We start from the raw sequence: 19,740 nt of genomic DNA on the forward strand, positions 1-19,740 counted from the left end.
CAAATCTTTGCTGGGTACACTAATTATTGTTGGCTGTTCCCCAAGTGGACAAAATCCATAAACTTGTGATGTTACTGGGCATGCAGTTGAGTTACAGAAGACTGTGTTTAGAAAGAGAATCATTTTAGCCTGCTTTATTGGGATCATCTCCCAGGAGGCCCTGGAACCAGTTAAAAATTCCAGTTTACTAAGCTATACCTCCAGCAACAGTCTGAATGTAGTGTAGCAATGAAAATAAAAGGCAAAGAATGCAAGTGAGTCTCAAGAATCAAACGTGTGTCCGGCTACTGCTCAGTCATAAGAAATCACGGCATCTTGAAGGCACCTGTGTTAGTCAGGTCTTTGAGGGTTCCTGGACCCAATTCTGTTGTGTGTGTGGGGGGGTGGGGGTAGGGGGTGGTTCCTCCCCTTCTATAACACCAAGCAATCTTCAGACACCGGCAAGGTATCTGGGAATTCAACTCAGTTCTGACACAGTCTACCTGGAGATGGCATCAGATTCCACAGGTTAAAGGCTCAGTTCTACAAGACTGTCCCCCACACCCTACTTCAGATGCCAGGTGCAAGCCTCAGGCTGTTACCTGTGCTTCTGACCTACCAGCTACAGATTGAAGGTTCCAGTGATCTCCTCCTTAGGTTTGATTAATTTGCTAGAGCAGCTCACAGAACTCAAAGAAACATGTTAGTAGAGCACCAGTTTATTGTAAAGGGGTGTAACTCAGGGGCAGTCAGATAGAAGAGATGTATAGGGTGAGGTATGTGGGGAGGGGTGCAGAACCTCCATGCCTTTTCCAGAAGTGCTACTCTCCCAATCTTCATGTGATCACCTACCCAGAAGCTCTCTAAACCCAGTCCTTCTGGATTTTTATGGGGGCTTCACTGCATAGTCATTATTGACTTAGTCATTGGTTACTGGCTGATTCAACCTCCAGCCCCTCACCTCTCCCCAGAGGTCCAGTAGGCTGGGGGTGGGGTGGGACTGTGGGACTATGGGACTGAATGTTCTAACCCTCTAATCAGAAGTTGATCCTCCTGGCAACCAGTTCCCTCCTTGGGTGGGGTCCAAAAGTCACCCTCATTAACATAACAAAAGACACCTTTATCACCATTGACACTTAGGAAATTCCAAGGACTGAGGAAACTGTGAGCTAGAAACCAGGGACAAAGACCAAATACACATGAGAAATATATTTTTTGTCATTCAGAAATCACAATCTAAGAAATCACAATATTGCATCAGGGTTATGCAGAAGTATAAAACCCATGAACTTCAGTGGCTAAAAACACTAAAGGTGTATTTCCCACTTAAACCAACATGTCCAATGTAGGTGCATGACTAGGTCTGAAGTGGGGTTGCGGTGGTGGTTGGGGGATACTGTAATCACTGTAGGTCCTCAGAGACCAAGGCTGGTACATCTATTTTTTAATTTTTAAATTAAGAAAAATTTTATTTAAATTCAATTTAGTTAACATATATTTATTAGTTTCAGAGATAGAATTTAGTGATTCATCAGTTGCATAAACACCCAGTACTCATTATATCAAGTGCCCTTCTTAATGCCCATCACCCATTTACCCCATTCCCCCACCCACTTCCCCTCTAGCACCCTCAGTTTGTTTCCTATAGTTAAGAGTCTCTTATGGTTTTTATCTTATTTTATTTCTCTTTCCTTTCCCCTCTGTTCATCTGTTGTGTTTCTTAAATTCCACAGGAGTGAAATCATGTGGTATTTGTCTTTCTCTGACTGACTTATTTCACTGAGCATAATACCCTATAGTTCCATCCACATCATTGCAAATGGCAAGACTTCGTTCTTTTTGATGGCTGAATAATATTCCATTGTATGTGTGTGTACGTACACACACATATATATATACACCACATCTTCTTAATCCATTCATCTGTTGAATGAATGTTGGCTATTGTGGACATTGCTACTATAAACACTGGGGTGCATGTGCCCCTTCAAATCACTATTTTTGTATCCTTTGGATAAATATCTAGTAGTGCAATTGCTGGGTCATAGGGTAGTTCTATTTTTAACTTTTTAGGAATCTCCATACTGTTCTCCAGAGTGGCTGCACCAGTTTGCATTCCCACCAACAGTGTAAGAGGGCTCCCCTTTCTCAGCATGCTCACCAACATCTGTTGTTTCCTGAGTTGTTAATTTTAGCCATTCGGACTGGGGTAAGGTGATATCTCATTATGGTTTTGATTTGTATTTCCCTGATGCTGAGTAATGTTGAGCATTTTTCATGTGTCTGTTAGCTATTTGTATGTCTTCTTTGGAGAAATGTCTGCTCATGTCTACCTCCATTTTAACACAAGCCTGCACTGTTCACTGAGGCAGGAGAAAAGAATGCTGGAGTTGGGAACTCACAATCAAATACTTTGTATCAGAAGCTACAGTTACTTGACTCAAGTTTCATTGACTAGAACCAGTCATATGGCCATGCCTAACTTAAGTGAGGTAGGGAAATGGAGTCTTCCATGCACCCAGAAGTAGAGAAGAAATCATAATGTCTATAGCAGAGTCTATTTTCTCTAGGCACACCTCTGAATGCTAGAAACTGTCTCTTGAAGTATGACTCCCCAGTGGTCTTGATTCTGTTCCTCACACCACAGAAAGTCCTCCCTTGCTTGTGTACAAAAGATGTCTGGATATTGAAAGATGGTTCTCATTTCTATTAATGTTCTTCAACCATTCCTCAGATGATAAGAGTTCAAGTCCTTTGAACCAATATTGCTACTCATCCTGGGGCATCTTGCAGTTTCATCCCTTATTGAGAAGGAACTAGAATAGGAAGCAGCAGTCTACATGTGGTCTTGTCAATATATGATTACCTAGATTATCACTATTTTCTATTTTCCTTAGTTATATGGGCTTCTATTAACATAGCCAACATCTCAGTTTTTCATTGATCACAATGAATGTGCCATCAACCTTCCCCCTACCAAAAAAAAAAAATCTGCCTGCTTCTACATACATAAATGTGGTTGTATTTCTGGAATCCAAGTAGAGAGTCATATACTGATTTCCCCTATTGACTTCCATCTTCTTTGATCTGGTTGCTACAGCCTGTCATCATATTCTCCACCATACATAAGTTTTTGGACATAGTTCTCTATAATTTTATCCAGATCATTAATATAGGTGGTAACCTGGAAAATGCCATTGATAAAGATTTGTGACATGTACTAGAATCCGCCTTCCAGGTTGGCATTCATTGCTCATCAGAATTTTTGGATGGTTATCTAACTACTTATTTCCTCAACTGCTTATGCACTTGGATCCTCCTGCTGTGTTTTCCCACCAACATAGCTTGAGGATAGGGTCAAACTCACTTCAGATACTCAGACTCTGTCTACTTCATTTCCCCACTCTATCAGTCTAAGAACTCTCTCAAAGAAAGAAGGTTGGGTTGACATGACTTGTTCTTTAGGACAAGTGTTTCCCTTCCTTTCCTTTTTTAATGCTGAAAGTGCTCTTTTTTAAAATAAACAATTACTTTATTAAACAACTGGAAAATGCAGAAATGTTAAAAGAATATCACACACTATGATTCAAATATAGGAAGTATTCATTTGAGGTGTTCATATATTTCAAGTAAGCTATATTTCAAGAAAAAGGTTTTTTTTTTAAAGAGTATATCCAGAAGAAAGAAGGAAAAATTATGAATAAAAAATAGAAAAATAAAGTGGAACTTTCTAAATGTGATGCCAAAAAGCTTCAGTCACAAATGAGGTAAAACTTGAAAATGATGATAAAAGTGAGCCAATGAATTCTTTTATTTTCATGTTTGGAGAAAGAGCAGATGTCCAACTCCTGTTGGCTTCCATTTCTGTTCTCTGGCTTAAAGGGTCAGTGAGCTGAAGCCTGAGATGGTTACAGAGAGTATGAGCTCCTGAGGACGGAAGGCGGTCTGCATATGGCTATGTAGCACCACAACAATCAACACCGAGAAACCCTGGAGAGTGGAGCTATGCCACTAGGAATGGTCAGAAGGATTGCCAACTTTATATTAATACAACGAAAAGGATTTTGCAAGAACTGTATTAGGAAACTTGCCAATTACATGCAAGATTATTACATACAGGAATGGGCAAGGGTTTGATGAGGATTTCACTGCTGGAGGTAATTTGTAAATATGTACCTAGACTTCAAAGAGAGTTGATCTAATCTTTTCACATCTCAGATTCTATTCTCAGGATGTCTTGGTGGCTTAGTTGGTTCAGCATCTGACTTTTGGTTTTGGCTCAGGTCATGATCTCATGTGTTGTGGGATCAAGCCCCACATCAGGCTCCGTACTCAGTGGGGAGTCTGCTTGGGATTCTCTCTCTCTCCCTCCCACTGCCCCTCCCCTGCTTGTGTGCATATGCATACACGTTTTCTCTAATAAATAAATAAATCTTTAAAAAAAAAGGATCTATTCTCAGGGACTAATCTGAAATGTAGATGAAGGTTTATATTCAAAGATGTTGGTTTCAGTGTTCTTTATATAAAAGTGAAAGTGAAGAGCAACATACCTGTCTAACTCTACAGGCACGGTAAAGAAAGTTGTGGTCTATCCACACAGTGGAATATTATGAAGCTAACAAAAAATGATTGTGAGGACCACATAACAACATGGAATAGTACACATAAGAAAATATTAAATGGATAAAGCAAAGTACAACTTTAACTACAACTAACATGCAAAGGTAAGCATTTAAAAATAATCCGTGAAGGAAATATACTAAATCATAAGAACTGTTACATGGTTCATTTGAAGTGCAACATGTATAGAGACAAGTATACTAACCTTAACTACAGTTTGCCAAATTTTTCACAAAGCAAGCACCCACCGATGACCGGCACCCCAGATGAAAACGTCAAACATTGCCAGCACTTCAGAAGTACCCTTCATGCACTCTCTGGGTCATTTCATCCTGGCAATGGTGCATACTAACCTGCTTTCCTTTTTTACTTTAAGGTTTTATTTATTCAGGAGAGAGTGGGGGAGGGCAGAGGGAGAGAGACAAGCAGACTCCCCGCTGAGCATGGAGCCTGACATGGGGCTCAATCCCAGGACCCTGAGATCAAAACCTGAGCCAAAACTAAGAGTCAAATGCCTAATTGACTGAGCCACCCAGGTGCCCCGACACTAACCTGCCTTCTGTGGTCGTGTTCTCTCTCTCTCTTTTTTTAGAAGATTTATTTTATTGAGAGAGAGAGAGAGAAAGAGAAAGAGAGAGAGGGAGGGAGGACATACATGTGGCAGGGGGAGGCAGACAAAGAGGGAGAGAGAAACACAAGCAGACTCCATGCTGAGCATGGAGCCCGATGTGGGGCTCAATCTCACAACCCTGAGATCAGACTTGAGCCAAAAGCAAGAGTCAGATGCTCAACTGTGCCATCCAGTTGACCCGGGAATGTTCTCTTTAATATGTGTTACATTAAAGGAAATCTGGGTAGCTGCAATGGTTTATTCTACTGCCTTCAGTCCCTCATTGGGTCATTTGTAAGAACTTTCTAATTCTGAGAATCATCTTCCCTTCCACAAATGCATGCATGAGAGTGAGCCATATCCGACAACCACCTCCTCCACCCCACATCTATTAAAAGCTGTTTTCTATAACCTGGAGTGCATGTCTCATTATGCTTAACTCTCCCTCGTTCTCACAAACATGATGTTGACATGTCTGCTTTCTCCCAAGTTCCTGACACCTTTAATTCCATAACCAATTTGTCTTTGTTGGTTAGAATTAGATACAAAATAACAAAGTCCTAAGTCACTCTCTTGACCTTTTGCATGATTGAACTGTTAGCAAGCAAGTCAGGAAGATGTTCTGCATCCCAAGTCTGCTAGATAGTCTGCATCCTGACATGTGGGAAGTCTGGCCAGTGCACATATACCCAAAGTCCCCAATCAGCTCAATAAACAGGAAATGAGTACTTTCTTTGTACCAAGATTATATAAAGTTTCTGAAAAGGAGAAACATTTGGTATATTTTCTGTTCTATCTCCATTATTATATCCTACTTCTAGGTCTGTAATATATTCTGGGACAGAACAAAAATTTCATTTCCCCATCATCTGACTTTCACTCATATCCCACGTCCCACTCCAGATTTGTGAATCTGGACACAGGTATGTACCACGTTGGGGAAGAATATAATTCCCTAACTATTGTGATTCTGTTGAGACCGACTTCTACTCAAGCTCTGCCAGTGCTGGGCAATATTGAGCAAGTCACCACCACTCTCTATGGCTCAATTTCCCCATCAATCAAATAAAAGAGAAAGGGATGGAGAAGGCCAATTTGGTGGAGTGGGCAGAGTATTCTAAGGTTGCTTCAAGTTCTCAAAATGTGAGGTCTGGCTTCAGCTACTGGCTGTCCTCCTGCTCTTTCAGTACTCTGTTCTCTTGACACCACTCCATATCACCATACCCCATCCCACAACACTTAGCTTACTTAAAAAAAAAAAAAAAGCTATCATCTACCTTATTTCCCAGAATGCCATATGTTTACACCTACTTACCTACTCATGGCCTCCATTTCAAGACTAGATCAAGTCTGACTCATCCATCCATCCATCCATCCATCCATCCATCCATCCATCCATCCATCCTTCACTACCTACTGAAATTAAAGGGTGTCTCTCTAAATCAGAGACTTACAGCATAGAGTCTAAGGCATCAAGTATTTCAGTAATTGCTACTTACTATCCAGATGGGCTTAGGTTAAGTCATACTGCCACCCTGAACAAGAAGCCATAGGTACCTGGGTAGTGCATACAATTCTTATTCTACTGCCCCATTAGACTGCCCTATGTAATAGGATGGGGAATTAGGCCTGATCCCAGTTTTCAAATAATTTCCCCAGTTACCCTAACTCTTGCCTTTGTCTTCTCTAAGACTGAGCCACCCTAGTAAATATGATGTGAGTTAGTTAGCCCTGACACCATAGTCTAGTTTGCTGAGTTGCTTTTGCTCCACCCTTAATATTCCTCTAAGTCTTGGCTGTGGCTCCAACAGCCCACTTAACCTTTATTCATCTGGTCAACCAAGCAACAGATATTTATTGATATGATCACTATTAATTATATTGATGATTACTGCACGATCACTATGTGCCAAGCATTGTGCTGGGTACTAGTATTACAGCATATGCAAAACAGACATGGTCCATGTCCTCATGGAGCATGTACACATTATTTTCCAATATTTGTAACAAACATTAGATAACTATTCTCACAAATAAGTATCTAATAACAAGTTGCAATAAACACTGTGAGGAAGAAGTACTAGGTGCTATGTATGTGTATGAAGATGATATGAGGTATAGATGGGAAGGAAGATGATACATTGCCTTGAGCAAAGACCATTTAGCCTGTAACCTGGAAGATCAGTAGGAGGTAATTATATGAAGTGTCAAAAAAGTGTGTCCTGGACTCAGGAACAGACATGCAAAGACCTGTAAGTGAGAAAATGCACGGTGTAGTTGAAGGTGTAAAGAAGTCTGGAAGGTTACATCATAATGAAGTACTTGGAGAATGATATAAGATGAAGCTAGAAAGAGAAGCCTGGTAGAGCCTTTTAGACTGTAGAATTTCAGTCTATATTTTAAGAACAACAGGAACCAATCAAAGAGTTATGAGCAGGAACAATAAAGTTTTCAGACTTATATTTTATTAAAATGTAGAGACTGTTATATAGAGAACAAACTTATGGTATAGGAGAAACTAGTCAGTAGGAAGAGTATAGTGGTGTAGTCTAGCCTAGAGATGGCGATGGCCAAGACAGTGGCTGCAGAGAGCCTCTTTCAACCTACCCCACTCTGGGAAGACATATTTTGGCTCTGCCTGAGCTTAGAGATCTCCCACTACCTCACTACACCCAATGCTTATGAATCTGTATTGGCTTCTGGTATGGACACCTACTTGGGTCCTCAGTCTAGCCTCCCTGCACCCCAATTCTCCTTGACTCTCTTCTAAAAATCCACAAAGTACACAATCTTAGCATAATTAAAATACAGAGAATCTTCGAAACTTCATAATCCTTGTTAGGAAAAAAAAAAAAAAGCATCAAACCTGAATGAAATATTTCTAAGGTTTTCAGCACAATACAGAAAAGCAATTGAAAGAGAAGAGAGGTAAGCCAGCACAGGGTGTAAGATTGATCTAAAATGATCACTATATGATGGCTAACTGAACATAATAAAAAAAATAAATAAAATGATCACTAGCAAAGCCGAGTTTGTATGTAGGAAAAATTGGAAAATGTGTGAAAATGCTGGTAGATTAAGATGATGAATAGATGGAAAGGACTTGAAGGCACAATAATTCAAGGGGCAACCTTAAATAGGTATCACTTATGGAGGAAAATATGGTAAAAAGAGGGGAAAGTGCCCTTGGGAGATTGGATGAGGAAAAGGAAAAGAGGCAGGAGGAATTTTAAGATCCTGTAAGTCAAAAGAAAACAACAGCAATGATTCCAAGAACACACAACCACCCATCCCCCATCATACACAAAACTTAGTTATCCATTGAAAAACTGTACTTCACTATTCTATCAGAATACTGTGTTTTTAAACTAGAAATATTGTAAGCCACCTTAAATCTACAATATGAATAAAAGAAAGGAGTCAAATACAACTACTATATGAAGAAAATGGAGGGGCACCTGGGTGGCTCAGTCAGCTAAGTGTCTGCCTTAAGCTCGGGTCATGATCCCAGGGTCCTGGGATTGAGCCCTGCATAGGGCACCCTGCTCAGCGGGGAGTCTGCTTCTCCCTCTCCCTCTACCTGCTGCTCCCCTTGCTTGTGTTCTATCAAATAAATAAATAAAATCTTAAAAAAAAGAAAATGGAAAATAAAAATCAAAACATCCTAAGTGATGAAAATCCACCCCCTCAAATAAAACAAAAACAATTGCACACCAGAGGAAAAATATAACAATACTCCAAACTGAATTAAATTTCCTCAATTTTGAATTAGAAATACAAAGATTAAAAACTGAAATGTCTAAAAAAATCAGCACAAAAAGAGAGTTGATTGAACTCAGGAAAATAAGAAAAAAGGCCAGAGCACTTCAGAAATTAAGTTTAAATAATATGGTGTCCAAAGTAAAATTTTAATAAGGGGCACTGAAGAAAGAGAAAAACAACCAAGAGAAGAAAATGAAATAAATAAAACAGCCAGGGTCAGTGAAAGGGTGACTTAAAGAGAAGACAAAGAGGATCCAATATATGTATACTTGAAATCCCTGAGAAGACAGACTGAATAATTGAACAGGAAAAGATTTAGAACAATAATCCAAGGAAAATTTCTGGAATTAAAAGAGAACCTGAGCCTATATATTGAAAGGACTCAAAGCCCTGAAAGATCTATTCCAAGATCCTAATAAAACAATTCAACTTTTCAAAAAGAAAAAAGTCCTCAAGGACTCCAGTGAAAGAAATCAAATAATTCACAAGGGCAAGAGATATCATGAGATATTGCCAAGGCAACATAAAAGGCCAGGAAATATGGGGCACCATTTTCAAGAAACTCAAAGAAAGAAATTGTGAACCAAGGATTTTATAACTAGCCAGGTATGTTTTGAATATCAAAGCTACAGAAAAATAACTTTCAACATTCAATAACTCAATGAATACCACACTCATGACTCTTTCTTGAGGAATATATCAGAGGATAAGTTTCACTCAACAAAGAGTTGACTGAGGAAATTTCACCAAAAGGATTGATGGTAAGCATTTAATATAATTGTAAATCTAAGACTAAAACAAGGTAGGGACATAGTTGAGAGTAGAACACAGAAATGTTATATTTTCTGACATGCAGAAGTAATGCAAGAAAAAGTGAAAAAGAGAAAAAAAAATAGAGAAGAGGAAAGTAGGATAAACTCATTGATTGCTCTATAGGCACTAGGTGAAAGTCAGTGGATACCATCAAAAACTGACAAGCCAGTGATGTCTGCAAGATGGCAGAATAAGAGTTTCCAGCACTCATCCTCCTACAGAAATATAATTTTGACAATCACGCCTAGAGAAGAGTACCTTTGTGGGAGCTCAGAAGTCCAGCAGAGGGGTCCCAGTACACTACCAGAGCACAAAGTCTGAGAACAAATGCAATGAAGAGGGTAAGAAGAGCAGTTTCACTTTACTCATGTCACCTGTCCCCCAAAGTGGCACAGCCCAATGCCAAGAGAGACACCCTCAGCCCACAATTTCTCTCCTGGGGTTATGTGAGAGCACAGTGAATGCATGGCTTCCCCAGATGGCAAGATGCTGCCCAAGAGGGCCACTCTTTTCTTGTCCCAACCAGAATATTAAGGGGATAGGCATGGCTAAATAGTTTGAGGGACATTAGGAGTAGGGAAAAGAAAAATGTGATATATATAGGATTATGGACTATTATTGAGCCTTAAAAAAAAAGACAGACATCCTGCCATTTGCAACAATGTGGATGAACCTGGAGGACGTTATGCAAAGTGAAACAAGCCAGACATAGAAAGACAAATACTGCGTGATCTCACTTATATGTGGAATCTAAAAAAGTTGAAATCATAAAAGCAGAAAGAGGAATGGTGTTTGTAAGGGGCTAGAGAGCAGGGGTGATGTTGGTCCAAGAGTTATACAGGATTCATAAGTTTTGGAGATCTGTATAATACTGTATTTTATATTTGAAACTTGATTAGAGAGTAGATCCTAAATGTTCTCACCACACACAATGTGAGGTGATGGATATGTTCATCAGTTCAAGTGGGGTAATCATTTCACAATGTACATGTGTCTCAAAATATCACATTGTTCATCTTAAATGTATACCAATTTTATTTGTTGATTATACCTTAATAATTCTGGGAAGAAATGATGACAAACCAGATAGGAAAGGTTAGCTATGAAAAGAGGATCAAAGGATTACAAAGATAACTACCAGAAAAAAAAGTACAAACCTTTCTAAATATTAAAAGATATTTTAGCACAAAAGAGTAAGGAAAACACATATAAATTATGATATAAAGAATGGGTGATAGAGTTGATACCAAACATGTCAGTCATGTCAACAAATGTGAATGGGTTTAACTCACATAATTAAAATGAAAGGGATTTCAAATTATCTCATAAAGCAAGACCCAACTATCTGCTATATATAAAGGTCACACCTAAAACAAAGTGATTCAAAAAGGTAACAATAAAGGAAAGGGAGAAATTATGCAAATGAAAAAAACCCCCAGCAGTAATAGCAATCCTGATATCAGACAGATGAGAATACAATTTAAAAACCATTAAATATAACAAAGGACACTTTTTAATGCTTAAACCCACAGTTAATGAGAAATACAATAGGTATGAATATCTATGCACCAAAACCACAATAATCACCTTTATGAAGTAGAAACTCTAAGAGATGCAAGAATAATAGATTATTGTCAGTTTAAGACAGATCAAGTGGGAAAAAAAGATAGGCACAGACATAGAAAAGCTAAAATAATTAGGCAGACCTAGTGGATGTGTATCAAACCCTACAGACTGATAATAGAAAACTTCTTATGGGTTTATGAAACATTCACAAAAATTGACCATATATTAGCTAATTAAGAAAGCATCACTATGTTCCATAAAGTAGAATTATTATCAATATTCTATGATTACAATGTAATGAAATTAGAAATTATTAAGAATATTAAAAAACCAAACAGGTCCTTCCACCTCAAAAGCTCCAAAATAATTTCTTTTGACTCACTCCTGGCTGAACAGGATGTTAAAATATAATGAAAACGCTACATGGCAGAATCTATGAAAAACATTTAGAGCAGCCATAAAATGAAAGAATGAAAACTAAGTTTCCAGCACAAAAATCTAGGAAAGGAACCAAAAAAAAAAAATTCACCAAATAGCATACAAAAGGGAATAATAAAGGCAAAATAAGAAATTATTGAAGAGAAAAATTGTAGAACAAAGGGAAAGAGAGAGGAAGCACCATTATACAAATAAGAAATGACAAAGGGGAAATAACCATTGAAAACGGGAACATTTGTAAAAGTGAAACTATTCTTCAGATGTCTGGAAATAATTTGAAAAATTAAATGAAACTGATAAATCCCTAGGAAAAATGGGTCCTATTAGAAATAAAAACTTATACCACAGTCCACAGAAGAAACAGAGAAAGATGTCAAGGACTACTCCATAAAAAACACACTGTGCCCAGATGTCTTCACAGGGAACTGCTACCAGACTGTTAAAGAGAAGATGATACTAACATACATTGTTCTACAACATGGAGAATGAAGGAAAACTTGCTCATTTCTTTATGAAACCAGCATAACATTTACACATAAACTTGGTAAAGACAATACCAAAGAAGGGGAAATTATAGACCAATTTTATTTTTGAATGTTTGAGACTTTTAATGTGTTAGTGAGCAGAATTCAACACTGCATTGAGAAAAATAAAATGCCATGGACAAGTGGAATGTATTCTAGAAGTGGAAGGTCGGTTCTATGTGAAGAAATCCATTCATATAATATATATACCGTATTAATAGATCAAAGAAGAAAATGATTATCTCTAATGTAGAAAAAGCATTTGATGCAATTCAACACTTACTTCTAATTAAAAAGACACTCAAGAAAATAGGAATTGATGAAGACTCTCATAATATGATGAAAAAATATCTTAGTCCTAAAATCAGCATCCTACTTAATGGGGATTTAGTAAAAGGAATTCCCACTAAGATCAAGATCAAGAGTAGAATGTTCTCTATCTCCATTACTCCTTTATATCATACTGGAAGTATCAGCCAGTACAATTGGATAAAAGAAATCAGTTAGAGGCATAGACACTGGAAAATAAACCTTTTTTTAAAGATTTATTTATTTTTGAGAGAGAGAGCACTAAAGAGTGAGTGCCTGAGCAGGGGGAAGGGCAGAGGGAGAGAAAGAGACTCCCTGCTGAGCATAGAGCTCCAGGAGGCAGGGCTAGGTATCTCCAACCTGAGATCATGACCTGAGCCAAAACCAAGAGTCCTATGCTTAACTGACTGAGCCACCCAGGTGCCCCTTGAAAATAAACTTTAAAATATTTCTGTTTGCAAATGACATGATGGTCTATCTGGAAATCCTTAGAGAATTAACATTTATGTGAACAGTATCCATATATACAACTGATAATCAGTCAGAGGATATCATGCCAGCAAATCCCATTTACAATGACAACAAAGATTAAATACTTGGTAATAAACTTAGCAAGAAGTACAAAACCTATATGAAGAAAATTTTATACCACCCCTGAAAAACAAGCAGACTTGAACAAATAGAAAGCTATTCTCTGTTCTCAGCTAGGACAATTTAACATCTTAAAGATGTCAGTTCACCCTAATTAATGTATAAATGGAAGGTAATCCCAGTAAAATTACTAACAGGATTTTTATGGAGCAGGACAAGTGACACCAAGACTTACATGGAAAAATGAACATGCAAGAAGTAGAAAATCAGTGAAAGAGAAAATCTGGGCAGGAAGACTGGCCCTATCACATATTAAAACATAAAAATCTCTGTAATTTTAACAGTGTGGTACTAGTGTATAAATAGGCAAACATGCCAGTGGAACAGAATGCAAAATCCAGAAAAAGACCCAAGAACATATGAAAATTTAAAATATGAGAAAAGGGGCATCTCAAATATTGGGGCAAAATGGACTTATAAATAAATGATACTAGGACAACTAAATAGGCATTTGGGAAAAAAGATAAAATTAAATCTATACTTCACACCATATGCAAAAATAAACACCAAACATCGGAAATCTAAAATTTAAAGAAATGAAAGTATACAAGTACTAGAAGCAAATGTGTGAATTTCTTTATAAACCTGGTGTAAGAGAAGGTTTTTCACTATGACCCAAAGTTTGGATTCAATAAAAGAAAACAAAGAGATGCACTGACTACATATTTTTTTTTAAAGATTTTATTTATTTATTTGAGAGAGAGAATGAGAGACAGCACAAGAGGGAAGAGGGTCAGAGGGAGAAGCAGACTCCCCGCCGAGCAGGGAGCCCGAGGTGGGACTCGATCCCGGGACTCCAGGATCATGACCTGAGCCGAAGGCAGTCGCTTAACCAACTGAGCCACCCAGGTGCCCCTGACTACATATTTTTTGGGGGGTGTGGCAAAAACATAAGCAAGGTTAAAAGATAAATAACAAACTGGGAAAAATTGTAACATATATCACAGATAAAGAATTAATATCCCTTATACATAAATAGGCCTTAGAAATTGAGGGGGAAAGGTAAAAAGCCTGATAGAAAACCAGGCAAAAGACATAAGGAGGAGTGCTTGGTTGGCTCCACTGGTAGAGTATGTAATTCTTGATCTCAAGGTCATGATTTCAAGCCCCATGATGGGGGCAGAGTTCACTTTAAAAAAATAAGATATAAGGAAGTAATTAAGAAATTAAAATGTCTCGGGGCGCCTGGGTGGCTCAGTTGGTTAAGCGACTGCCTTCGGCTCAGGTCATGATCCTGGAGTCCCGGGATCGAGTCCTGCATTGGGCTCCCTGCTTGGTGGAGAGTCTGCTTCTCCCTCTGACCCTCCTCCCTCTCATGCTCTCTGTCTCTCATTCTCTCCCTCTCTCAAATAAATAAATAAAATCTTTAAAAAAAATTAAAATGTCTCCTAAATACATGAAAATATATTTTAAAATATATGTTAACCTCACTTATAAGAGAAGGGAAATTAAAACTATATTGAGATTGAGGTATAATTGACATACAGTATTATATATATATATATATATATATATATATATATTTTAAAGATTTTATTTATTTATTTGACAGAGAGAGACACAGCAAGAGAGGGAACACAAGTAGGGGAAGTGGCAGAGGGAGAAGCAGACTCCTCGTGGAGCAGGGAGCCCGATGTGGGGTTCGATCCCAGGACCCTGGGATCATGACCTGAGCTGAAGGCAGACGCTTAACGACTGAGCCACCCAGGGGCCCCCATACAATATTATATTAGTTTCAGGTATATGACACTGATTCAACATTTGTATATATTATGAAATGATCACCACAATAAATCTAGTTACCATCTGTCACCATACTAAGTTGACAAAATATTACTGACTATATTCCCCATGCTATATATTGCCCTAGGACTTATTTATTTTATAACTGGAGGTTGATATTCTTGATCCTCTTCAATCATTTTGCTCTCCCCCAAACCCCTCCCTTCTGGTAACCACCAATCTGTTCTCTGTATCTATGAGTCTGGGTTTTGTTTTGTTTGTCTGTTTGCTTTGTTTTTTAGATTCCACATATAAAGTGAAGTTATGTGGTATATGTCTTTCTCTGACTTATTTCACTTAGCATAAAATCCTCAAGATCTATCCATGTTGTCACAAATAGCAAGATTTCATTCTTTTTTATGGTTGAGTATTCCATTGTGTGTGTGTATATACACACATTAAATATATACATACACGCATCTTCTTTATCTCTTCACCCATTGATGGACACCTAGGTTCTTTCCATCAAAAAGATATGCACTCCTACACTTGTTGAAGCATTATTTATAACAACCAAGACAAAATTTCTTATGTATGACTTTCAAGACACACCTCCAACAATACAGAAATATATATTCATATATTCCTTTATTACAACAATGTTTGCAATTGAAAAATACTGGGAACAATCAGTATGTCCATACATGAGTGAAATTGAATACACTAATGTAACTATATCATGAAATACTATGCAACTCTAAAAAAGAATGAGGAAGACCTCTATGAACTAATATAAAGTGATTTCCAGGCATCCATGGTATGTTGCCTTTTCTATAAGAAGGGGAAATAAAATACATATGAATTTCTTAATTTTTCCAACAATTTACAAGAAACCAATGACGTGGGTTTCCCACAAGGGATGGTGGGAATGGGATAAAAAGAAATGGTATGTACCTTTCTGCATACACTTCTTTTGTACAGCTTACACCTTTGGAACCATGTTATAATATTTTACCTATCCAAAAAAAGAAATAAGAATGGGTAAAGGGAACCCAAAATTCGTAACAAAGATAACCAAATAAACCTAACTATATTTCCAATAAATAACCATACCCTAGAGGAAGAAAAAGAACCAAGTAACTTGGAACACAATATTCTGTACAGCCTAACTATCTATAAGCCTATGTTGAACCACAGTTAATTGGTTTGTTTTACAAAATGATATAGGTTAGTCATTCTGAAAATAATTTCTGGGTATTCTAGGGTTGAACTAGTAAGTAAATATATTGAGAATAATGAAAGCCAAGTTCCTCACTGCCAGAGAAGTGAATTAAAATATGGGAAGGGCAAAGACTGAAATCAATCCTGTGATGTTGGACCAGAACTGGGGCTATCAGTATGAACTCTTGGTTTTTAATATGGAGATAGCTAGCTAGTTAGGTAGGCAGATAGATATAGGGAAGTATATAGGTACATGTATATCTTGTGTTTATGTCCACTGTGAGAGCCAAGAAGCAGTAGTACCCACCAGCAATGACACACAGTAGCTCTCAGATCTTGGCTTTTAAGTACCATTCTCCACTAAAAGGAAACGGAGTTGGTGCAGAAAAATCACAAAAAGTTGTGCCAGAAAAATAAAAGAAGTTTTCAAGAACTGATGGGGACATATCAGAAGGACAGAGGCACTTCCCTAAAGGTATACTTCTTACATTTGCAGGATCTGGAGAGTGGGACAAATGGAAGCCACGTACTGCTTATTTAAATGTTTAAGTCATTTAAGCATTTAAATATTTATTATTTAACATCATATATACCATATATAATGGTATATATATTAATAAATATTTATTAAATAAGCATTATTTAAATGCTTAAGATCAAACTAATAACCTATTAAATGAGATATATTCCATCCTACTTTGGCAAATGTATGTATGTATAAAAACAAAAATGAGAAGATATATGCACAGTTTTCACATGAGTACAAATTGGCAAAATAAATCTAAAAAAAGGATTTAGGAACCAGCTTGTAGGGGTTCCCACTAAGACTGGGAAAATATGAGCATAAAAATAAGTAATAATGGCAATGGGTTTTCACTGGCTGAATACAATAAGAATCTATGAATTTTCACTAATAGAAATAAAAGATACATTAAAAAGAGGGGAGAAAGGAGAGCCCATCCTCACAAAAGATGTTAACCAATACATAAATTACAAACAATGGGCTGAGAAAAACATCATTTGGCAAACATCTTACCAATAACCAATTCAGACAAGATTCATCAACAAATGTTAAAACTAAGGGCTAAAAGTTAGATGAAGAACAGTACATTTACATAGTCTAGAAATAAATCCTCACAAAATATGTACACATTAAGAAAGGAATAGTAACTTTACAGTGAGGAAAGCCTTAGTGGACAACACTTTTATGATCAACTTTAACATCACCCATAATGGGACACATGGATACAATGTGTCTCCTGATAAGATGCACTGGGAAGAATTCAACATCGCTTTTGTAGTATTCCTGCCAAAAAGGCATAACTTGAATCTAATCGTGAGCAAACCTTGGGCAAACCCAACGTAGGGGACTTCCTGCCAAATAACTGGCCTGTAATTTTCAAGAGTTAAAGTCATGAAAGCCAAGGAAAGACTGAAATACAAGGAATCTAGAGACAGGACAACTAAATGCAACATGTGATCCTGGACCAGATCTTGAAAAAATTTAATGGAGAGGACATAACTGAGACAACTGGAAAAACTGCAGCTAAGAGTGTTATATCAACATTAATTTCCTGGTAATTGTATCGTACTGTATTGGAAAAGCACACTGAAGCATTTAGGTGTAAAGGGATGATAGATCATTGATGGATGGATCTATAGTCAAATAGAGGTGGGGAGACAGAAGACAGGAAGAAAGAATGGAATGGTAAAACAAATGTGGTCAAGCAATTAGGGAACTGGGGTGGTCTATGAAAACCCCTTATACTATTTTTGACACTTTTCTGTAAGTTTGAAATTACCCTGAAATAAGGAGTTAAAAATATTTGGCAGAGCAGAGGGAGTGAGTTGAGGTAAACAGAGGAAAGAAGACTGGCTACTGGTTGGTCATCGTTGAAATAATGGGCATAGAGAAATGAGTCTATGATCCTCTATTTTTGTACATGTTTGAAATTTGCCATATTAACAAATTTCTTAAAGGGAAAGGATAAATGTTTTTCCACATCCTGAATATATTGTGTTCTCTTTGTCTCAGCTGTTACCACCTTAATCTAAACAGCCATCATCTCTTCCCTAAATGACTGCAAAGGCTTCCCGTCCACTCTACCTACAGCCTTTCTTGTCCCAGATAATTAATGCTTCTCTGTAATCTTTTACTTGCTTAAGACAGATGCCACTAATCCCCATTTAAACTCTCCAATGGATTACCAGTGGACTACAGGTAAAATTCCAACTCTTCCCCTTGATTCTTACTGCCCTGCATAAACCGACACTGCTATCTCTTCTAACTTCTTGCCACTTTCTCCCTCCAGGCAGATTGCTCTTGCGTATAATCCCTGAACATGCTGAATTTATTTCATCCTCAGGGCCTTTACATTTGCTGTTCCCTCTGCCTGGAATACCTTGCAATCTTCATGTCCTCATCTTTTGAGTTCTGTTACCCGTCACTTCCTCAAGATGCCTTCCCTGATGGTTCCACTCAATAGTCATATCATACCACTCTTTTGTATTCTCACCCATCACTCTATGAAATGATTTGTGGATTTACTATTTGTCAACTTTCCATGCTACCCACCGGGTGTAAAGACCATGGAGGCAAGAGACCTGCTCTTTCTTTTCACTGATGGCACAGTATCTAGCACATATTAAGCATGCCATGAAAAATGGGTGGTGTTAGGGGTGCCTGGGTGGCTCAGTCGTTAAGCGTCTGCCTTTGGCTCAGGTCGTGATCCCAGGGTCCTGGGATTGAGCCCCACATCGGGCTCCCTGCTCTGCGGGGAAGCCTGCTTCTCCCCTCCTTCTCCCCCTGCTTGTGTTCCCTCTCTCGCTATGTCTCTCTCTGTCAAATAAATAAATAAAATCTTAAAAAAAAAGAAAAAGAAAAAAGAAAAATGGGTGGTGTTAGACATTCAAATTCTAGTTTTGTTTTTCATCAGTTGAGTGACCTTGGGTAAAACCCCTAGGCAAATTCCTTGGGTGAATTCCTTAATCTTCCTGAGTCACAGTGTCCTCATCTACAGAATGGTAGAAAAATCCAATGCACATCTCACTGGGTTGAAGAAATTCTGAATGCACAAGTGCCTGAGAGATGCAAAGAAGTATACGTGCATGACTTTATTATTGTAATAAATTGATATTGGGATTATTTACAAGATCATTTCCCCCATCTGCAAGAAAATAAATTCTAAGCTTTTTAGCATGGCATGTAAGCTCCTCCCACCCCCCATTATCTGCTCCCTGTCTCCCTCTAGACTTCTATCTATATATATTTTTTTATTCTTATGTTAATCCCCATACATTACATCATTAGTTTTAGATTAAGTGTTCCATGATTCATTGTTTGTGCATAACACCCAGTGCTCCATGCAGAACGTGCCCTCCTCAATACCCACCACCAGGCTAACCCATCCTCCCACCCCCTTCCCTCTAGAACCCTCAGTTTGTTTTTCAGAGTCCATCGTCTCTCATGGTTCGTCTACCCCTCCGATTTCCCCTGCTTCATTCTTTCCCTCCCGCTACCTTCTT

The 19,740-nt window shown here is 37.9% G+C and overlaps 1 protein-coding gene across 1 annotated transcript in view; it reads right to left on the bottom strand.

The window, feature by feature from the left end:
* PTPRT (protein tyrosine phosphatase receptor type T) overlaps positions 1-19,740 on the bottom strand; it is a 753,869-nt gene that overhangs the window by 221,915 nt on the left and 512,214 nt on the right. The window lies entirely within an intron of this gene.

The sequence above is a fragment of the Mirounga leonina genome, unplaced genomic scaffold (assembly GCF_011800145.1).
Source record: "Mirounga leonina isolate KUSES-001 unplaced genomic scaffold, KU_Mleo_1.0 Mir_150, whole genome shotgun sequence".
Classification (NCBI taxonomy): Eukaryota; Metazoa; Chordata; class Mammalia; order Carnivora; family Phocidae; genus Mirounga; species Mirounga leonina.